This window comes from Hetaerina americana, unplaced genomic scaffold (assembly GCF_022747635.1).
Source record: "Hetaerina americana unplaced genomic scaffold, ioHetAmer1.1.p SCAF_1, whole genome shotgun sequence".
NCBI classification, from domain to species: Eukaryota; Metazoa; Arthropoda; class Insecta; order Odonata; family Calopterygidae; genus Hetaerina; species Hetaerina americana.
The window spans coordinates 52,024,776-52,048,497 of NW_027286069.1; the positions used below are offsets into that span (position 1 = coordinate 52,024,776).

Genomic DNA, 23,722 nt, shown 5'->3' on the forward strand with positions numbered 1-23,722 from the left:
TCGTTTTCACTTTCTCGAGCGATTGCCCCATCTCATTCCTCTCGAATGTTCCTCCCTATTCCTTTTCAAGTGAGAGAAAGGGAGCCCCCTGTTTCCCTCTCCCTCAATCCCTCACTATCCTTCCCCATCGCCATTTTACCGACCTCTCCCTTCGCGAGCGTCCCACGGACGTCATCCCTTCTTCGACATTTCCTCTTCTCCTCCATCGCATCACTCCGTTCCTTCATATCTCTCTTTCCTTCCCTCCTTCCGTATGATAATACCTCACTCTCTCTCTCTAAACAATCTCGTTTTCCCTCTCCCAACCAAGTCCCTCATCTCTCTCCTCTTCCGCTCCTCTTTCCCTCCTCTTCCTGATCATCTCTCCTCTTTTTCGCTGCATTTCCCAACCGCTCATAAAAAAGGCCGCAGATTCCCTCTAACCAATTTGATTCGTATGGATGGCTCGGTTTTTAAGGGAGTACAGAGGATTTTCCGAGTGTTGGGTGAGAGTGGTCGGGGCGGAAAGAGTGCTGTGGAGGAGAGAGAATGGGAGCGAGTGGGAGGAGGGTAATTTGGAGTCAGTTGTGCGAAACAAAGGCGTATTTCATTCAATGAGCCCTCCTTCCTTTCCCTTCCGCACGGATTTATTCCCTATTACCTCACGGCCCCAATTCACCCCCTCCCCCTGTTTCCCTACTCTTCGGCTCGTCCCCTACGCGACCCCCTTCATCCCCTACCGCCCCCTCCCTTCCCCCCGGCATGGAAGTCACCACACTTCAGCCCACGCCACCCTCCACCGGAGCAATCTCGCTCATTTCGCCGGTTCTACACCATTATTCCCTCCGCCGTGACTCCGGCCTCCCCACATCCTCCCACACCCCCTCATCGAGAACACTCTTTGTGTCTTATTGGACTGTTTCCTTCCCTCGGCGGCATCTTGAGCCAACCCCAGTTTAATCCTCTCTTCCCGCCTTCTTACGCCACCCCCATCGCCATACCCTCCCCCGTCCCTATCTCCTCAAGATGGGTCATTTATCCCCCTCACACTGATACAAATAAGCAGACGGAATGAGTTGCTGAGTAAGAGTGAGAGAGATACGGAATGGATGGGGAGAGATGGGTTTGAGCTCCCTCTTTATATCTTTCCTAAGCCTAGTATTTCAAACTTCCCACGAGAGACTCCCGTCGCCCTTTCTGTTTATTCATCCCATATATTCTCTGTACCACGACTCCCATTATAGGTTATGTTATTTGCTACTGATTCCCTTACATGTTACTCACTCTGAGTAGTCTTTATTTTCGTCGTATTTGCACGCTCTTTTTCCATTTCTCTTTTGTTTTACACCCAATGGCTCGAGTCTTGACGAGAAAAATGTACTATCTTACTTACGTAGGAAGTCATATAAAATCAGATGGAATGAGCAACAGAGATGTAATGAGAAGAATAATTCCGGTTAAAGCAGCCTTTCATAAAAAGAGCAATCTTTTTACCTCAACTTGCATCAACGTCAGGTCGAGAAAGAAAATAATCAACTTTTTTGTATGGAATGTCCTTTTATAGAATTGAAATAGGGACCAACTTGAGGAAACAAATTGAGGCTTCATTGAAGAAAAATGATGGGAATTAGAGGAATTTGAAAAGATGAAGAATGGCGTGATGTTGGAAAGAGTGGAGAGAGAAGGAAATTGTGGAAAAGATAACAGATATGAAGGAACAAATGGCTAGGACAAATTTTAAGACATGACAAGCAAGCACATATGGTTGTGGAAGGGAGCATAGTCGAAGCAGGGGGATGTGGAAGAATGCGAAGCATCCGCTAAATGCGTAGCTTTTACCCGCTTAGTGCCCCGGATGCATGCCCAAAGGAACGGAGGTCTCGAAACACGTCCCCCAAAAACTTTCAACGTTCCCAGCGAACATGAGGAATTTCTGTTGGTGACTCGGGGGTGAGGGGGTACTCTTCGGAGGTTTGCGCGAGCGGAGGGCATCACGTCGGCTGAGTCGAACGCCCAAGGAAGGAGGGCAGACCGGCGGTGCAAGATGGATACTTCTCATTTCGTCACCGGAAATTAAAAAGAGGGACGGGATGGGATGGGATTTCTGAGGGCAAAAGGGTGCCGGACGGTCTTGGTCGGAGGACGGAGAATTTTCGTTGAGGAGTTGTACAGAGGGTAGCCGGAGCCCCCCCGGGGACATCCCCCTGACCCCTCTCTCACTCGCTCATCCCCTTAAAAACCTCCTCTCTTGCCCCGAAGCCACGAGGACGCAGAGGAATCTCTGGAATCTTGAGGTAAGGGAAGCGGAAGAAGGAAGGGAGGCAATAAAAAAAGGAAGACGTGGGTGGGGTTGAAACAGGGTCCATGGTGACGGAAGGAGGGGAAAGGGGGGGGAGGAGGGAATCTCCCTTCTCACCCCCTTCCTACCCCACGTTGGAAGGGCGGCTGCGACAAGCCCGGCCGTAACTTAACTTTTCAATTTCGGGACGTGGATTCCGTCGGCATGACGTCACGGAGACTGGTCTCTCCACAAAACCCTCCCCTCCATTCTCCGGAGGACGTCGGGGTTGGGGCGGTTGGGGGGAGGAGGAGGTTTTGAGCGGTCAAATGGGGACAAATGTGGAGGAGGACGGAGGGTGTTTGTGTGTGTATGTGTGTGTGAGAAACAGAGAGAGAAGAGGGTCGTGGAGAATCCATGGGTTGATCCATAAGAAGTAGGTCGAGGGGTGTGAGAGCTCAGGAATACTGATGAAGAATAAGTGAGGGACAACTTGGAAAATCGGGTGGGTGAAGGTATGAAGTGAGTGAGTAGGGGTAGGAAAACATACACGACAAAAAAACGAAGGGTGCTGAAGGATGATTCCGTTTATTCACGGCACATTCATGGAATTTATAAGGGTAGTTGGAGAAAACGTGAGCAGGATATGTACCTTCCCTCCCTCTCCAATAGGAGGGAGGAATAATTGCCAAAAAAACAATAGAGTCAGCAACCAAAAGTTTTGCACGTTCCCAAGTTTTGCCTAATTCGTGAATTTGTTTAAAAAAAAACCCCCTCTTCCTTCAGTCAGCTGCAAATTAACTCGGAAATGGAATTTCGAGAAATTACAGAGTTCTCCCCGAGTTCGGGTGCGTTAGCCGAGATCTAGGTTTAGTGTCTCCAACAAACGGAGGGTGTAAGAGAAGAGGAGGCCCGCTCGTCTCGAGAGTTCGTTCAAAAGAATAGCTCGTTGAGCTCTTATGTACAGTGAGAACGAAATTGGAGAGAATTTTGGACATTTTACGAGGTTCACCACGAGTAAATGGCAACTTTGTGCTTGATAATTTTATATGAATTAAGGATTCGTGGATCATATATGAGTTAACACTAGTGAAGGCAGTTGGATCAGATGGACTCTTCAATAATTTCTTCTGGCTCCTCTCCAATGAATATTATTTGCTCACTCCTTTCAGCTATCTTCTAATGCTCCGGGAAAAATCACAGTGCAATGATGCTCGCACTCAGAAAAAGTACGAACTTAGAACGATTACAAGAAAATGGACGATATTTTTAACAATGAATCCTTTATCGTCCTTCCAATTCCTTTATAATTATGGAAATCTGAAGGTGTATGCTCCAATGAATTGCAAGAGTCCATTGTGTTGCGGAAGACGCACGGTTTTTGGATTTCTTGGTGGGGTAATCATTAAAAAAAAAATCGGTAAAAATTAAAGCTCATCCCTTCTAACCGTTATATCTATTTTCGACAATATAAAGATAATCTATTCTTCCCATGACGGCCGTTTGCCCTGTGGTGATCAATGCTGAAAATGCACGCCGATATTAAAGGGCATTGTGGTTCCAAAGAGTCTCTGTTTGGGATGCTATCGAAGAGTATCAATCTCTTTCTTTCACCCTGCGCTGGACCTTATCCCCCCTCCCCAAGAAGAAATTCATTCGACCATGAAAAGGCCTCGAAGGATGAATGCGATCGGTTTTCCTTTTTTTTTCTTTTTTTTTGCCGTTCATCAATTTACTCTTTCGGAGGAGAAAACCTGAATTTCTCCTGCAGATGGGATTCTAGGAAAGGAATTGCGGTTTTTTGTCACATTCGCACCAGAAAGCAGTCTTCTCAAAATACTTTATCCCTGCTCTCGAAACGGATTCCACTTGAAAAGGAATGCGATTAACGGTTTGAGATCAAGGCCTACTTTTTGTTAACGCCTTCCATGTGTACAGGGCAAGTCAAGAAAAAATACATAGACCCTCTCCGGGAAGAATTTTCATTGTTTGATCCAAATAAATTCTGGTTAGAGAATTCATAGTATTGAAGTTCTGTTACAATAGTGATTTCTATGCTGAAAATAATTTAAACAATTTTAGCTCGTTTTTTAAATGAGACCGTATTTTTGCTGGGGATATGTAAAATAAATTCTCTCTCTCATAAGTAAATATCAAAGCACACTAGCATCATCTATTGGAGCAGTTGGAAAAAAATGTTTGACGTTTTTTAAATTAGCATGACTTGGCCTGCAATAATACTTCCTGATTTAATGTTACTAGTGCAGAGCACTCCATACGTATGCTTTCGTAGTTTCATTCGGTAGATGTATAATAAGAGTTGGTAAAAATTATAACTAATGAAGAAGTAAGGAGATGTAAGGGAACCATGGGAATCAAATTTCATTGATAGATGAATGGAATACCGAAACGAATTTATTCATTTAATTTTTTCCCAGAATGTTGTAAATGGGTCAAACACGTATGGTCATGCTTAACAACGACTGATGAAATAACTTTTACCGTCTAGTATGCTGTCAATGATTCAAATATACAATTATTTTACCTCGAAATCACATTATTCAAAATTCGATTCAAGGAGAAATAATGAATTAAGCCGAAGACTGGCAGCTAGAGAATTGAAAAAGTTGCGCTCGAGGGAGTCTTACATCTTCGGTGACAGGCGTCTATCGAGAGAAGGATTTCACATTTATGTGTCCGGACTCAAGGAAAAGAAGAGGAATTGACAGAAAATATGCTGCGTTGGAAGAAAAATGAATGAATTGACAGCAGAGGGACGTGAGAAATGAAGAAGAATATAGTATGTGGTTTAAGAATACCACAAAAATATCATCTATAACTCAATTCACAATGAATGAGGCAATTTTTACGCAAAATTTTTTATGTTGCAGATATGATTTTTTTATAATAAATATTCAAAAGAATTCCACTAACAATTAAAACAGCATCCAATATTCCGGATGAATAATTTAGGCATTCGATATATCTAAGTTGCAAAAATATTTCACCATCCTTTTTTTTCAGGCATCAAAAATCTCCTTAGTAACCCGAGAAGTAGATGGTGAGAAAGGTGAAATAAAATTTTGTTTTTTAAATTTTTAAAATTTACTTGATAACGTGTGACATATTGAGATACTAGGTATAATTTATGACATATTTTTGCAAGTTTATCTTCAGAATATTTTCCGAAATAGAGATTCCAGAGGAATCCTTTAATAGAAGGAAATAAGATACACAATTATTCGGGCATAGATATACGGTTAGGATGACCCTTTGCCAGGAGGGCTTAACAACGATAACCGTTACTCGAAGATAAAATATTAGCTGGTATCAATGGTGATCCTTAGAAGATAGCTGAAAAGTGACAATAGTTTCTAAGTGAGTAACGCGGATACGAAAAGATTCGGGAGGAGGAGGTGTGGTCATTGTAGGAGTTCAGAGTGTAAACGTGCGAAAAGAAAAGACAGCTTTTAGTAGATAAGTATGACCATATTTTATGTCCCAGCTTGATTGACGACTCTTATTCAATCATTTTAATTCAATATAGCGTTGTGACGTGATCCGAATGTATCCTTAGTAACTCTAAAGTAATATACAAAAATGCCATTGTAAGAATGCAAAAAAAACATAAACATTTTCTAAACTACAAATTGAAATTTGAATCGGAATATATTTTGTTTAATTTTATCCTCAATGGCCAAATATTTAATAATGGTTTTCACTTTAGGTAATGAAGTTTAACTGCCTTTTTAAAACCACCATGATCAACCCAAAGTTCATTTTAATGATTGAGACCAGATCTCATCTCGTTGTAGCCCTTACGGCGATAAAAAAATAATGAAGAGGGAAGTTCGTCCCTAACAGCATGCAATTGAACAAAAATTGATTTCTCTCATTTCCTGTGCTTTTGGTTTCATAATTATATCTGTTGCCGAGAAAATTACTCAGATTTTTCATACCTGAGAGTGTCTTGAGACATTATACAACAGCCTAAGATATTAAAAAAAATAATTTTGTTGAAATGCTTTTGAGAAATACAAAGACGCATTATAAGTTTAAACAAGTATACCGCGTTTACGCTAAGGGAAACTGTGACATGATAATGAAAAATATTACAATCACCCTTCTGTCTTCAACAATCACCCATTTTGATTGCTCTCCGTTTCTATTTCGCTACTACTCCGAATCGCCAGGAATCCTCGGAAGGAATCGGAGAACGGAAAGGGGCGGCGAAAAACGCAGAATTAATTAAAGCGAACCGAGAATACTTTTCGAGCGATGCAACAACCCCTCTCTCCAGTCAAATACAATCAATCCTCCCCGTGCTCGCCCCCATCACCCCAACAACGGCTAGACGCGAAGCCCAAAGAAAAATCCTCCCGGATAACTCCGGCGAAGAAGCGAAGAGGGTGGGGGAAGGGGAATGGGTGGGGGTCGGGCAACAATGCTCTCCCACCCTCGATCCCCTTCGCTCGAAGACCCCCGAACCGAACCATTCTACAGAGGTCCTCCTCCTCCGCCCCCTTTCAAATACACCCCCTCCCCCGATCCATTCCTCCGATTTACCTCCCACCCCACCATGCCCCCACCCCGTCGCCAAATACCCACCCCCTCTACCCGACTGCTTTCCCCTCCGCGGCCCCAACCTCTCGGCGACCCCTTCGCCACGGCCTAATGCGTCGGAAGATTGTTCTGTAATGCGGGTGCAGTGGGGCTCTCTCGGGGAGGATGCGGGGAGAGGGAGTCGGACGGACGGTCCGGGTGTGCGTGGGATGGGGGCGGTTGGGGTACGGAGTTGGGGGGGGGGGAGGAGGAGATGGGGGAATTAGGGGTGCGACCGTGCGTGAGGCAGTCGAACAGACAGACGCGGGAGGGTAGGAGTACACCCCCATCCAGGGGCACCCACCCTCTCCCCGTTCACAAATCCACCGGTCCCCTCCGCCCGCCACCAAACGCACACTTCCTTCGTCCCATCATCCTCCTAAAACTCCCGTTTCAATCCCGCGTGCTCGCCTCCCTCCTCTTTTTTCCCTCTTCTCGTCTTCGGCTCACATTGCCCGCATCTTCGTCCTCGCGTCCCCCCGCGAACCGCGTTCGTCTTACTCTTTAACGAATCGTTCGTGTTTCGTCTACCCTTGATAAATTCATGCCCGAGTTGCATATGGGGATTGCTCCTGTTGTTTGGTTAGCTTTGGCGGATGAGCGAGGGAGTCCACCGACTTCGAGTTATTAACATTCAAATTTTGAGCTTTGCGAAAAATTATGCTTCGAGACAAATATGATCCACGTCATGTCACCCATAGGAGACATTAAAGTGATTTATGCAAATGAAAAAAAATCGCTCCTAGGTTCATTAAATATTTTATTGGATTGAGTTCGTCTCATGTGAAATTTTATGGCGTGTTTTCCCATTATAATAAACGTAATAATGCCAAATGAAACAGAAATGGTTTTTTTTCATCAGTGGAACGGCGTCGTAGGGAGACGTGCCCGTGCGTCAGCCAACCTCCTCAGTTTGAAGTCACTGTCATCGATCTCTTCCCCGCGTACCCTCAACCCCACACACAAACGACCTCCTCCCACCGCCTCCTTCACCCCGCCCGCACCCCCGTTTTCATTTCCTCACCCGCCGAAGCTCTCCGCGTCCCCCCCTCCCCAATCCCCGGCACTCTTTGTTATCCTCCGCGCCCGCCGAACGCGGGTGAGTCTCCCATCCGCCCGGCAACAGCGCGCGCACAAACTTCCGAGTATCCCCGGATCGGTATCTCCGAGCGCGGCTAATTATCGGAAATCAGCCACGTAGCCCTTCCCGCGCCACCACATCCGAGACCCCGCTTGACTCTCCCTCCCAGTGCTCTTGAAGGGGCGGGAGGACGTCCGGGCTCTTCGCCCTCCACTTGATCTAACTCCGTCTGAATAGTCCGACATCCATCTCCCACGTTCCCCGTGGTTTCCATCGTGTCCCACACACTTCCTTTCTCTGAATCGTGTATCAGTGCGGGTCGATTACATATGCATTAGAAATCGCTGATGGAGAATACAGATACCTGTGTGCCTAATTTCATACTTAAACTTTTTCAATAGCTCCTCGTAATTGAGCAAGTTTGCAAATGATAGGTGAGTTTTTTAAAATTTTTAGCTAATTCCAAAATGGTAAAAATTGAATTTTAAAGGATTAGGTTATGATTTCAGAAGTATTAGGTGACAAATATAGACGAGCATGCGTGCATTGAAGATAATATTTTTTTCCTAAGTACGTGCTCTACCATATGTCACCTCGTCATCAGAGCGCTTCCATTCTTGGAGTTACCCAGCATGGTAGACATCCAGATTAACTTGTTCATTTTGCCGAGATGTCACGGTGGTTACTTTACTGCCTCCGCACACCAATCCATGTTCCGATTCCGGAGGTGGCAAGATGCTTCAATGGTATCCCGATATCTACTTGGGGTGCTGTGTGGAGAGCACAATAAGTGAAGTACACCGTCCGTCGGATGGGACGTTAAATTATGGACCCCTTAGCACATATCGTTGAGAGTAGCAAATGCCGACGCCGTATTTCTCTCCATCCTCCCCCCCCCCCCGCCCATTTCCTAAACATATTACCGCTATCACCTATCCCTCATGACGTAAATGACCTTAGTTGTTGGTAGTCTCCTCTAATAACTACTGCCACTTATTTTCCTGATTGATCTGCCTGTCAGAGGGAATGATTTAATTGAAATGATTTCTGTATGCTCAAGATTGTTTCACGCAAAATGTTCATTATTTATAATTTTGGATATTTCCCTTTATTGTCTGAATGCACGTCATGGAATAAAATCATGGAGCATCCGATTCAATGGAGTTCACCCTTATGACAAATGGGGCTAATATCGTGTATTTCACAATTTATTTCTCACACGTGTGGCGCCTTTTTTGAGCCCGAATGCTCTTAAGCCCCCTTAGTTTATCTCGTTGTCTCATACCGTTCATAATCAAGGGAACAGCCGTGGATTCGGTGGCAGTATAACATGTTCCCTATTCAGGGGAGATGATTCTTGTTAAATGTCGCGTAGTTTGACCGTCGCCTGAGGCTATAGTGCAGCCAGCAAAGAGGATAGAGGTTGCCCTTGAGCCATTTGCCGCCTGCCCGTCATTCGCCCCCATTCAATCTTCCCCCAATCTCTATCCACCCCAGTTCCCAAACCATAAGGGTTAAGGAGGGATTTGATCTGGGTTTTAACTCTTCCCCTCATCCTAGTTGCAATCGACAGCTCGTAGGGTGTACGCAGCCGCATTACAACATCGGGAGCCGCTCTGTCTCGCTAGTATTTCGAATGTATAGCGAGCTCGTCGGTAATTGGGAATATCTTCAGCAACGATCGATGCAAAAAGTTTGTGATGTGCTTAAGTGCATGAAACATTTGCATCACCTTCACTTCTCTCTGGTCAATGGTAATAGGAAGATGTATCTTTATTAGCGATCTAATTCACGTGAGCTGCAAGATTATGTGTTTCGATAAGGTACTTGGCTGGATGTGGCAGATTTATAATTTTAACACTTTTTAAATATTTTTGTAAATTCAGCCTAATAATAGCCTTTATATCGCATCGATGCAACCATGGAATTGTAAATTATTGAAACAAATAGGCCCTTAAGAAATTCATTTTTCATTAACTATGCGGGATTTATGTAACCCAACTTTATTTGACCGGATCAAATTGACGAATCTTATCGTGAATCATTTAAATTGTAGTTCCATAATAATAAACTTTTCATGTTCTAAAATATTTTCCTCCTCCTTTTATTTATTGACGCTAGCATTTACACATTGAAGAGTCAAGATGTATTCAGAACCCCCCTTTCCCGAGAAGGAAACCATGAGCGAATAGGTACAGGTATATCCACATGTTCAGAAATCTCAAGTCATCAAGAGTCATAAATTGTTGGATGGGTCTAAACACATCTTCTCACTCAGTCCTCCTATATTATAGCCTCTCGCTACCATCATATCTATTTCCTTTCGTGTAATTCATCATATGAATCGTGTATTTTAGACCTTCCATAGGTTTCTTTGCTCCTCCTTCACTCACAGTGTACGTACACTGAAAGTTTATCATTTGATCCATTGGTTCCTCGTCATTCAACTGTGACGCCCCGTTTCCCTTGTTCTTATCTCCAATGCCGCCACCGCGCACTTCTTGCATCAGTGAAGACATTTCAAATCTTGCTTTTTACGACAGAAATTTTTCTGATAGCAGAATATATCTTTAGCATCCTGCTTTGTCTTTCTTGTTTACTCGATTATCTTCAACCCTTCATCTTACATAACCCAACCGTTCTACTCGTAGTTCTTTGAGGTTTTTAAAATAAATTTCACACATATGCTTCCTTGTTCTTCCAGTTTTGCATTACTATCTTGCCTTTGTTTTTGGCATTATTCAAGTTGTATTTTTTTAGCTTCTCATTTTGTCTTGTTTTTCTTCCATCGTACTCTGCTGAATTTCTCTGATTATTACTCTAGCGGCATGTACTATAGTTTTATTGACCGCTTTATCGAATTAAAATGTTAAGGTGAATGAGGAAGATTTATAAATGTACTCATTTTAAAGTTCTTTCCTCTTAATCACTGAGAAAAGATTTCAATTGAGCCATCTAACCTTCAAATATCCTTACAATACAACAATTGCAGGCTGTAACAATCATTCGACTTGACTGGGATTCGAAGCCGGACTCCTCGATTTCCGATGGCCAAGTGTCTAAGCCAGTTAAGCTATCGGGACGTCGTCTTACACTCCGAAACGAAACTGGCTAAAGCACTCGGCCGGACATCGATGGATCTGGGTTCGAATTCCGGTCAAGGGGAATGATTTTGACACTCTGAAATTGTTGCATTGTAATACATATTAGCGGATGACTCCGTCAAAAGTTACTGTTAAGGAATCTCCCACAGTTTCTAGGTATTCAAATATCCTGTTAATCAATTATATAGCTTCAAGTGTTCTTGCTGAAATTAATGCCAATGTATTCAGATTGGAACTTTAAGACAATTTTGTCCACTACTCGTAATGCAGTTGGCTTTGTTTGTATTTCCTGTGCTTTGACCATTAATATTGGAACTCATCAGTGTCGAATGATCTATAGATAAACTAAATACTAATTTGTATAAATGGTAAAACAGAAGCAATAATTTAATATCAAACGAAGACATTGACGGCGGTTATTTCTGAGATGGCCAGAAGTAATCGGATTGAAGAAACAGGAAATATAGCCAGCAAAATAAGTAGTGAAAGGGTTTCCGACGTATCAGTATTTCCTTAGGCGAGCGAAAATTATTTTTAATGTTCTCAAAACTTTTATTTAAGAAACCTTTCCCATTCAATAGCGAAAGACTTCCTCTGAGGCCCTCATTCACTCTGTAGGCCGCGGAGATTTCAACTTGATTTCCTCATCTGGGAGCTCCTACTGGCAATTTAATTAAGGAATTTTAGATAATAATTCACAAAAAGGGATTATTACAACCCACGGCAGGAAAACGCCGAAAGAACAGCAGTCCCAGAAACGGAAGAAATCAGATACAGAAAGCATTTTATCTGACGATGAACGAGTGCACATCCAGACTTTTTCTCACGGTCAAGATTCCGTTGCCCACGGCCTCGTACGTAAAAACGCCCCTAATGCATCCCTCAACTTTTTCCACACTTTCTACACGGGTGTTGGGAGCAGGGGAGACGGGGGAGGTGTCACGTGGTGATCGTTCCAGCCATCGCCGCCACCACCCTCTTTCACACTCCCCCCACCCCCACGCAAAGAGAGACAGAGTAAGGGGATGTGAAAGAGTGGCTGTGATGGGAAAGGGGGTGGGCGGTTGCGAAGGGGTGCGAGGCACAGGAGCAGAAAGCGATGTTGAACAACTCTCTTCCATTGAGGTCCACCCTGCTTTCCACCCCCCGGTCTTGTACGCCCTCCACGCCCGTCCACGAGAGCAGGGGCTCGGGGCGACACCCCCTCCTGCCCTCCAACCCTCGAGAACTACCCTCTTCCGTGGGGGAGGAGGAGGGATGAGATAAGGGTGAAGGTGGTTGGAGTGGCAAAAGTACAACTTCCGATCCCGGCGTAATCCGGGATCAGCGCACCCCTCGCAGCTTCACCATCGCCCGTCCACTCACCCCCGGACCCACTCGGGGCGTGTGCTGGCTTCCCCTCCCGCACCCCCCACGCCCTCGTCCCCCTCTCCACCTGCCCTAGTCCCCCCCCTACCGCCCTCACCCTCTCTTTCCCCGGACCCGCACAGCCTCGATCCGAGCGCGTACCAGGCGTGCATCTCCCTTCTCCTTGCCACGAAGGCCCTTTCCCCGAGAGCTGTCCCTGTCTCCTGCAGCTGTTCCTCCTCTCCTTGCGGGGCCCTGCGCATCGGGAGGCTCTCTCGACCGTTTCCCTATCTCTCCCCCCAGCCCCGCTCCCGGCTCGACTGCTGGGCGCATGATGGGGTGAGCCGGTAGATTTTTGAGGGGACGGGAGTACGACGGGTGTGTGGCCAGCGGAGGAGTCGCCGGGGATCCCCGGGAAGATTGCAGGGTGGGAGGCAGGGTGGGAGCGGCGGCAGATGACTCCGCCTCGGGAGGCGTTAGCGGGGACGTGGCGGGGGCGGGTTTGGGAGCATTGCGGGTGACGATTTTCCCGGAGGGTGCGCTACACTGGTGGATCGCATTGCTAGAGGGGGTGGCGGGGGTATTTATTTGGTAGCCGGGACTAAAGGAAGTTCTGGAATAGTCCTATCCATTCCATATACGAGTGCTCGCAGAGAGATTTTTCATCGCTAAAATCGCTTGTCCCACCAAGTAGTGAAAAGTTTCTTAAGCTCTTAGAAGATCTATACACGGTTAAAGAACGACTGTTCACTTGCAAAACTATATTTTGTGCTATACTATTGCTGTTTTTAGATTTTAGCCATTTCAGTTCTCTTTAAGACCTCTCAAATTGCATTTTTTTTCTTTTCCCCAGTCCATCTTTGTCTTATACTTCTCTATCAAAGACTTGAACCACCTGCTTCCTGTCAAATTGTATTCCATCCAATTCCTTTCCCTTTTTCGGATTTTCCTCTCGCCCTGACGTCAATTCATGTATCTGAGTTATCCTTGTTCCATTCTAGAATTAGGATATACATTTTCCCCTTCAAGTGTCATTTAGGAATCGAATTGAATTTAAATAATTTTAAAGAACTCGAAACAGATGTGTTTTTGAAATTTACTGTGTCGTCTGTTGATAGGTTTGCTTTAATAAGATAACACTTTTAGTAATTGAAAATTTTAACATTATTGTTGTATATGTTGCATTGGATGAAACTATTTCATCTCCACCCCATTATGTGATTTCTCTCAAAAAATCCGTATGCGTAATCTTCGAAAACAGATAAGGAGGGTTTCGAATATATTGGCCCGTGATTTGTTATGTTCTGTGACCATTAGCGTCTTCTCCTTTGCATCTTATTCCTTAGCGTGCTTGTATCTGCTGATTTAAGAGACTTTGCGGAAATTATTACCGTTCTGGATAGTATTAGTGTTTCAAGAGAGAGAAGCAAAACTTTATTTTCGAGATGGTAGGAATATCAGTGGAACTTCAGTCCTTGGCTGTCTCACAGTGAACTTAAATTTAAAAGAATTGGCTTAAATTCACAATTAGTTGTATTGATAATCGAAATAACACTGTAACTACCTTCCCATGTTCTTTACGTGTAGAGTTAAAGACTTATTTGCATACATACTTCCATACTTCAAGAGTTAAATTACCATCAGTTCGGCGAGACAGTACAGTGAAGCTCAATAGAATAACTGGCTCAATAAAATAAATTTAAGAAGAATTATTGTAAACATTTGATTGAGCAATTACAGATGTCGGGGAGAACATATTAGCTACAGTCTTCGTCTCTCGGCAATAACGGTCAAACGGAAGCAGTGGATTCCTTTTCTCTATTCTTTATGTAACGTACTGAAAATTACGGAAATTTTACAATTATTAAAAAAACTTTAGACCTTTTATACGAATCAAATGCTGACTCTTGACATGAGTTTTTTTAATGAGAAAACTACTGAGTGGATTCGATTAGAGTGATGGTGAGAATAAAGAAGAAACTCCAAGAAAAGAAAATGCTCCAGGGAACGTTAATCGTGACCAATTCAATTATCCAAAAAATATTAAGCACACTATAGAAATTATTTCATTGGACAAAAACTTACGCCATTAAAACTGTAACTTGGAAAATATTTGTCACGAACCTTGCAAAAAAAACTGTGAGCTGTTGGCGATTGGAGGTGGGATACCCTGGACAGGAAACTATTAATCAAAATGAGTTCTCCAGGCAACCCATTACCTAGGCCATTCCCAAAGAATGGCGTCAGGATGCAACTTTTATTCGTCAACGTCGCCGCCAAGAATCGCGGCACAAGGGGCGCAGAGCGAAGATTTGCGCGAGCCTGGCTTTTCAGTTTTCCACCCGGATTCCCACGCCGAGGAATAGGGGAGGGGGCGGAGTGGGATCGAGGGACAGTCGGGGGTTTGGGGATGGAGAAGAAATCTGGAGTGGGGGGATTCAGAAAGAGAGGGAGCAAGTACAAGAGTGTGTCGGGAAGGGCAACGGTTTGATAAAACTTTTGGCGTGGACTTGAAGGAGTTTTGTCACCGGAGGATGGATGAGAGTTCGCACACACACACACACGCAACTGGCGGGACGAGACTTGCTGTGAGTAACGGAGGGTGGATTCGGGGGTAAGCGGAGTGGTGTGCGGGAGTGTTGAGGAGGGATGTTCAGGGGTGGAGAGGAGGAAGGGGCAGGGATAAAGGGCAGAGACAGGAGCAAAGAACCTGTGCCTGACGTGGACGGCTAGCCCATGTGACTTAGTGCTTCCAGGGTTCCTATCCAGACACATCACGTCCGCAGCTTTCTTCCTCGTCTCGTGTACGAAAAACTCGCTCAAGTATCCTTTCTATCTCCCTCAATTCTAAATCCTAGTCCATCAAAGTTTGTAACCTATTGTAGACGTGACTGTTCCGGATATGTGCCCATTCATGACCGTACTATTGGAAGACAGGCTCTCAACTCAATTAGTTCGATACCAACGACGACGTGACTGCTATTCTTTTGCTTTCGCATACAGCCTTTTAGCACGAGGAGTATCGAGATTTACCCGTTTCTGGCCCTACTCGATGTTGGAAATGAAAAGATAGTAACTCTGTGATTACCCAGTAATTTTATGACGATACGATCCGGGTGTCGACGTTCAACGTCATCTTCAGGTATGATGACGTTGAAGATGACGTCGAACGTCGAAAACCGGGTCGTATCGTAATAAAATTTCTGTGGAATCACTAAGTTACTTTTTTTTTCATTTCCAATATGAATCGATTCCATTAAGTTATGCCGGAAACCATCAATTATACTCAAGGTTGCACAAATATTTGGTTATAGGATTCCAACTTTAAATTTTAACTAAATTTGCCAAAATCTAAGATTATATCCCTGCGATGCTCGTCGGTGTATTGCTGTGACAATGGTAGCCAGGCATTCGCGAACTAAAGCTAAAAAGAGAATTCAGGATGTTTTGCAATTACCTGTCTTGACCAAAACTGTCTGTGCAACCTCCTTAAACTTTCATATGTTAAAGATAACAAAATACTGATTAATATTGCATGCATTAAGGAATCTTATGATACCTTAACAATAGCATTTTTTTCCAATTTTGATGGAAAATAAATACGGACGAAATTGCTGTAGCTGTAAATTTCTGCAAAATACGAAATCTCAAACGCAATGCATGGTCCCAAAATGGCGAGCGTGAATCAGTGACCATTATATTGCATATTTTTTAAAGAGAAAATGTGATGGAAAAGAAATATCTTTAAATTCCAATTGGGTAAATCCTTACCAGCATGTTTCTGGAGCGCTCATCTGAACGTTTGAGGGTCACATATGACAAGAATAAGTTATGGAGGGCTTGCGTTGGTGAAGAGCGTGTAGAGAAAGTATATTATAAAGACATGGCTACTTTCACAGCGTTCTTTAATGCAATGAAAAGAGACATAGAGTTCAACACTGGTTCGTACGATATAACGAAATTGACAGTTCCATTTTCCATGTACGGTGGAAGTAATTCATATATTTTTTTTAATTTACCACTCTGCCCATGAAATAAAAAAGTTTTATTAAACGACGGTTGTTGACGATTTTCGTACCTGAAGGCATCTCTCGACAGTCGACATGACTTCAGTTTATAAAAACTTTTTATTTTGTGGAAAATTACAAAAACCTATTATTTATTTCCATAGAATGCTTTAAATACTAATGAAACAGCAAATGTTGAGGAATATAAACACGATTAATTCTCAAATTTTATCTTGGGATTTTTCAACGTTTTGGAGAAGGGAAATTTTTAAGATCCTAAGACTAAGGTTCATTTTCGACAAGCAATTAATATTCGCCTTAATAGAAAGAATTTCCCGTTTAAAATAATGAACAGCGCTTGGTTTGAAGTTGTAAATGTAATGGGTTATTATATTTTTTTCTGTGAATAAATATAAATACCATTTTCTGCGAGGCACTCTTCTCGTATCACTCCACTTTAGGAATTGTCAACTTGAGTGAAATGTGTTTTGCCTTCCACTCAAATGCTCAGCTCCGTCGTTAAAACTTCTTCAAAATCCAAACAATTTCCCTCAACCCTCCCTTTTTGTTCCTACTGAATTCCATTTGAAGTGAAAGACCTCGTGAATCGTCGACTATCTTCTTCCTGTCCATCCCACCGACCGGTTTCCCCCAAATCCCGCCCACCGACACCACCGCAACTTGATAAAATGAACGTTCTCAGCTCCCTCCCATCCACCCACCCTCTCCATCCCCCTCTTCCGAAACATCCCCCTCCTTATCCGTGTCACCCTTCTCTCAGGATACCTCCTTCGCGAGCATGCATACAATTGAATTATATCTCGGCTTCGCAGGGGCGTGGCTCGTGGCGGCGGGCACAAAAGGGAGAGATGGCACACACGCGCCCGGCCACCCCTAAGCACACGACCGAACCAACCCCCCACCACCACCACCACCCACCCCTTTTCCCTCTCTCTCAAAAAGCACACACGCGCGCGGCATACACACACCCACACACAAACGCGTGCGCATACAAACACACCCCCGACTCACCCCTCTCAATCGCATCGAGTGTGTAGCAAGGGGGTTTGGGGAACGTTTTCGGCGTGCCGTTCGTCCCCATCCCCGGGCAATCTCCTCCCTCGCCCCCTTTCCCGGGACCTTTTTCGCCCCCATTCCTTTCACCCTCAACCCTCCTCTTCTCCCCCGCACGCCGGGGTGTCATCCTCCCTCGGTGGGGAGCCACTCGAAAGGACGGACGGGGAATCAATTGCACGAGGCTCTCAGGGCCGAAGGTGTTGATGGGCTCTCCTCGGGTGAGAAAAGGTATCCGAAACGGTGACAAGTAAGTAAACGGAAATTCTCCCTCTCTCTCTCGATCGGTGAGCTAACAGTGGTCACGCCTGCTGGGAACTGGCGGCAACTCATTTCGAATCCCACAAAAAGAAAGCGTTTTTAGTATGAGCAGAAGAAGAAGAGATATAATTGAGACATCTCTATCCTATACTATCAGGCCAAAATTTTAATGATAATCACCAACTAATACATTTAAGAACTGGCCCTGATTCGAATGGTGATTCATAAACAAGTGGAAAAACTTTTGCGCAAAAAGTTCGCTTTCTCAAAGGTCGATTCGTTCGGCGAAAGCAGCTCTCATCGAAGTACCATTCATTTTTCAATTCAAGGATAAAAAGTAATTGAGCTCAATAGGAACAGAAAGGTATTGAAGAGGGCAAAAAGGTATTCAGGGGTATTGAAAATTACTTTTACCTGTCGGGATGATGGCTGCCGCAATTTATATTCCAAGCATATGACTGATGGTTGGAATCTAAAGTTCAGGTGCTCATAAGATCCCATCGATTGCCAGATTGGTATAAAGGCAATGAGATGGCAATGCTTTCATAGGACTCTAGCATTTTGAAGGGATGGTTGACTTGAAAGAGGTCACTGTTCATTCGCAGCCATTGATGGATGAAAGGGACACCGTCGAAAGAAAGAAGCTCATTTAGTAATCCTCAATGGTTTGTACTGAATATAAACCTACAGAAGATATGCTACGGTTCTTGTATACTAATTGTATCCTCTGTGGAAAGCCATGAGCTTATTATTTAAGTTTTAACTATGAATATACTGAGATACGAGACGTCTGTCATCTTTCCCGCCCAGAATTACAAAACAAAGACCTGGAAATGTGTCCACGGATTGTGATGTCTTCTTGCTGCAAATAAAACTGACGCGAAGATACGCGTACACTTTGACCTAGCGTTCGTGGGTCGTGCATTTTGAAAGACATGGGGTCAGCTTATTATATTAGACCGCGAGATTGTGGCCAATCAGTACGATTCATACCCACAATGGGCGTTCATCAGGCGCAGACGGAAACTCTGGAATATTTCCGACCCCTCGTCCTTACGTCACTCTATCTCCACGCGTCGATGTCGATGCAAACTTGTGAAACCTAATCAATTGACTCGCTCGTCACCTCTTGCTGGACTCACAAGGGACCATGTTTCTCTGCTCAACCTCCTCATTTAATCAATTTACGGGCTTCATTTATATCGACTGTGCGACTCCTTTGATCAGACAAATTGTGGTTTATTATCGCCTCTCTGGTGGCACTCCAGTGTCTTTCATCAGCTTGTTTTGTTACTGATAGAAGCAAGTCGAGTATCGTGATACATAGCTTTACCTAATAAATAATACACTATGACATTTCAAATTTAAAATGTGTATCATTTTTAGTTGTACAATTTCGCGTCCCAGCGTCATAACTGAACTATTATCTAAGATTCCAAAGAAACTGCGGGAGATGCCGCAACAGTAACTTTTAACGGAGTCATCCGCTAATGTGCATTTCAATGCAACTATTTCAGAGCGTAAAAATCATTCGCCTTGACTGGGACTCGAACCCAGATCCCTCAATATCCGGTCGAGTGCTTTAGCCACTTAAGCTACCGAGGCGTCCTCTTAAACTCTGAAATTTTGGGGCTTTTAAAGGAACTAGATGTGACACTTAATATCAAAGAATATCAAATATCAAAGAAAATATTTATCTCTCTATTTTATTGAAAATGAATCCCGTAGCTGCGATTATTTTTATTGCTTCATATTTTAACTTTTTGTGCGAAGTAACTGATTAGGTAACTGATCAAAATAGTTTTACATTCTACGCTGCGGTCAAATAGCGTCTGTTATTTTTCGGTGTCCTCCTGTTAGTGATATTTTTCATATTTTTCATTGTTGATGAAATTTTTAATTTAAATATCATTTTCATGAAACATATAATATCGTATTCAAAGCACACATTTTTCCGAGTTTTGCTCAATTTCATCACTAATATCTTAATATCTCTTACAGACTCATATAGTGTGAAAAGCTTCTTTTAGGTCTTGATTCTTCACACCTGCTTCTTCTTCGTCCTTTCTTTGTGGTTCTTCTTCTATTCCCCTTCAACATTCAATATCTTATTTGAATCCTATCTACTTTGTTGCCCTTACTATTTAACTTATACATTTTATTCTTCTCGCTTACCTCTAGCTCATGTTTTAATTTCAACGATTGTAATTTAGCTCTCACAAACAATGTGAACTCTTACTTGCGGTCTTTCATAGTAGCAGGCATATGGTATTTGACTGGCGGATCACGTGTTCTCGCGGCCACGTGTTGCTAAGTAATCATCAGCTTTTGTCAATAATCTTTGGATTCAATACTTGACTCCTTGATAGAGGTGTCACTACAATCTTGCATAGCATACCGGAGCCTTTCTTTTCTAATAAATGGCAATACCTATGAAATATCGTACCGAGAGAACCTGTAGACCACTCAAATAATAGCCTTCTTTTCAAATAAATGAATTTAATTAACCGCCAAAGAAACAGTTCTCTTTAATTTCTAAGAATAAAATCGCTAAAAGATCATCATGTAGTGGTATGCCTGAAATTAGGTAAGCAAAGAATTTTCAAGTCATTTGCTTCTCCTTTGAGCTCATAAGCTGATCCATATTGCAGGAGTGAAGAGCAAACGTTGGTAATTTTCTAAACTGGTTTATTAAAAGTGACCGATTCTGTGTTAAGCTCATTATCAAGTAATTATCGCGGCAAGTGTTAATTATACATTCCATTAACAAGGCAATCAATGCACAAAATGGAACTCAAATGTATCCAAAGATGTTCACGCCATATACATGATACAAGTATACCCAATAAGGGATGGTTAGAATGGTAAAAAAATATCATAATATAGTACTCTAATATTATTTATCAGGCACAATAGACATTAAACGATCACTCTACTGAGATAACATAGGAATTAGCCCTATCTACAGTTCATAGCCTAATTATTCTCCTTAAAGGTAAGCACCCACGGCGCAAAGTGTGTCTTTCCCTTCCTTTTCCTTCTACGTGGCATCCTCCAAGGCAATATTGGAAGAAAGCTCTCTCAAACACCGGGAACTTTTCTAAGATTTTCGTCTGGCAGCCCTTCATTAGTAGAGGATTAAGAAATAATACCCAAGAAGGCCCTTAAAAGCGCCCGAATGGATTAGAAGAGCTTGAAAGCTGCTGGGAAAAGGGCGAGTTTTTATAGGAGAGGGAGAAGGGGAGAGATAGAGGGGGGAGCAGGGTGGTAGGAGCTGGCGAGCGTAAGGATTTACTGGAGGGAATTAGCAAGAAAAGGTGAGGAGCGTAAGGAGGGGAAAGAAGGAAGAGAGCGAGATGGAAGGAGGGCTATACGGGGGAGGGGAGGCATGCTTAAAGCAGATGGAGGAGTGGGGCGTAAATAATTGGCCATTCGTGGAATAACAAAGACGAACTCTCTCCGTTGATGATGGCTATCCAGGAGTAAACTCGTAAATTCTCTTCCTCAAAACGCTGAAACTGTAATGTTTTATGGCCACAAGATGAATTGGCGATTTAAATTGGGAAGAAGTAGTTAAGGAAAGTTGTGGTTGAAGCTTGCCCCTCAAGAACATCGCATAAATCACAGAAGCAGGGTCTAAAATCCAAAATTACTCTAGACGCATAATCATACCGTTTCCCTTTAACTGGCATAGTGTTATCCAGTGGTGATTACTTCAGAGGTTGAATCGATCTAATAAGTATATAATTCGTATATTACCTACGTTTTCTAAGTCACGAGCTTTTCAAAATATGCATATCTGGAGATGTTTATTGATTGAAACGAGGCCTTCTTTTACTTGAGATAACGGATGGGTTTGAAAGAAGGCTAACATAAGTCTACTAAAAATAAACTTGTTCATACCAGGATATCTGATTTAAAATAGAGTATTGTTATAAAGTTGTGGTTCCTTTGGTTCTGAAAAAATATATTAACGAGCATGCTATAGGAGATTATAAAAAATGCAATTGTATTAAAGTTTCTATATTTTATGCTAAAAATAGTAAAACATAATTTTTCCACTATATGACCGAGAAGCTATATCTTGAATATGTTTTCCGGTTAAATTTTGCGACTAGAAATCCGATCTCGAAATGGTAGAATATAGAGAGAAGAACATATGAATCTAAATGCAAGTATACATGATGAATCAAGAAATATTTCCATCTTGGTTGCAAACGTTTTCACAACGGCTACTTTTCATGAAAATGTGACCTGTATTATGCAATTAGTCCAAGTAAGTGCATCCCGGAATCTAACTTGATAGTTCCAGGCTTTGCAATTCGGCAACAAAATCACGATAAATCGACAAATCATGCGAAAAAAGCCTTTTCTTTTGTCTCGCGAATTCAGCATTCTTTAACAAAGAGACCGAGGTGACTGATAGCTATTGACGGAGATTGCGACAAATGATCTGCACCACCGATATAGGGCCGTCCTAGTCGTCATTTCCCAGAGAGGGACGTCCTTTCTGCGTGACCGCCGATTCCAAAGCCAAACAAAACGCAGACCGCCGATGCAGCATTCCAGACTAAATATTCAACGCCGAATGCGTCGTCGTCGCGGTTTCACCTGTGAGCAAAATCCGACGCACGCCGCCCGTCATTATTTCCCGCCGCGGCGAACAACTTGAAATTTGATTTGACTGGCACAGATCAACGTGTGATAAGCCCTATACGGTATGTTACATTTACAAAACATGCTTGGGTGACAAGCTTCCTTTGTTGTGCAGTTTCCCAGGAATATCTGATACCCTAAAAAATCCCATGGCTTGGGAGAAACCGATACACAAACGATACTACGGAGGCATCAGCCAGAATCGAACGAGTCCTCCGTTAATTAGATCAGTGCTTCCTCTACCATTGGATTATTACACCAATTTCAATCGCATTTACCACTCGGCGAACGGGTCACTGTCAGCTGTTCCCACCAGGCGCCGCCATATACAGGGTTCGTCCGGAAAATAAGTGTACTGACTCCTGGGCTGGGCGCGCCGCTCGAGGTGCGCCCAGCACCGCTCTGACGGGCTGCGATTGGAGGGGGGTATGTTGGCAAGCGACGCTGAAAAAGGCAGTCGGCTCTGAGCTGTGGTGTAGTGAGGAGTTCTGTTAACGCGAACCTCCACGCTCGACCCACGTCACGGAACGCGATGCCGAAGTTTTTGGAGCAGCGTTATTCCATCAAATTTGCGGTAAAGCTTGGGAAATCGTCTACCGAAACTGTCGATATGATTAACCAGGCTTACGGGGAGTCAGCCATGTCCAGAAACATGATCTTTCGGTGGCACAAGATGTTCGTGGAGGGCAGAGAAGACGTCGACGACGAGTCTTCGAGAGGTTCCCGATGATGCCTTCGCGGGAGCGTTCCAGGAATGGGAACGCCGCTGGAACAAGTGTATTGACTCACAAGGGTCCTATTTTGAGGAATATTAGCTTAAGATATGTAAAAGTGTAATAGATTTTTTTTCCTGAGCTCAGTACACTTATTTTCCGGACGAACCCTGTACATGAAAACGGGGTCTATCGAAGGCGCGCACTGCTGCGGCAAATCTAAAAAATCGGATGCACGAAAACGTAGCTTCTAAGCCCTTCCGGTTTACTCTAGCCACTACCCCCCACTCGGGAATAAAATATGACAGATTTTCAGTAACTAATAGATATTTCCTCTGATGGCTAGTAGCCTACATCGCTCTTTAACAAAGTTTCACGAAAAGGCTTGAAGGATTAATATACATATGTCCGCGTTGTAGAGACAGATCATCGCATCCACACTATAAATCATCCTAATCACAATCATCAAATTCTTTCTTTGAATATTCGGTTATCTTCGGAACAAATGTCGCGCAAACCCTCGCACGAAGATTCAAAACGCCAAAGTCAATCGTGGCCACCGTTCCACATTATTGTGATCGGTAAAACGTCTTAGAGTTTAATTTTGACCAAGCAACCAT

General features: G+C 43.4%; 1 protein-coding gene across 1 annotated transcript in view; it reads right to left on the reverse strand.

Annotated features, from left to right (window-relative positions):
* Gad1 (glutamate decarboxylase) overlaps window positions 1-23,722 on the reverse strand; it is a 104,052-nt gene that overhangs the window by 37,651 nt on the left and 42,679 nt on the right. The gene's annotated exons all lie outside the window — the stretch shown is intronic.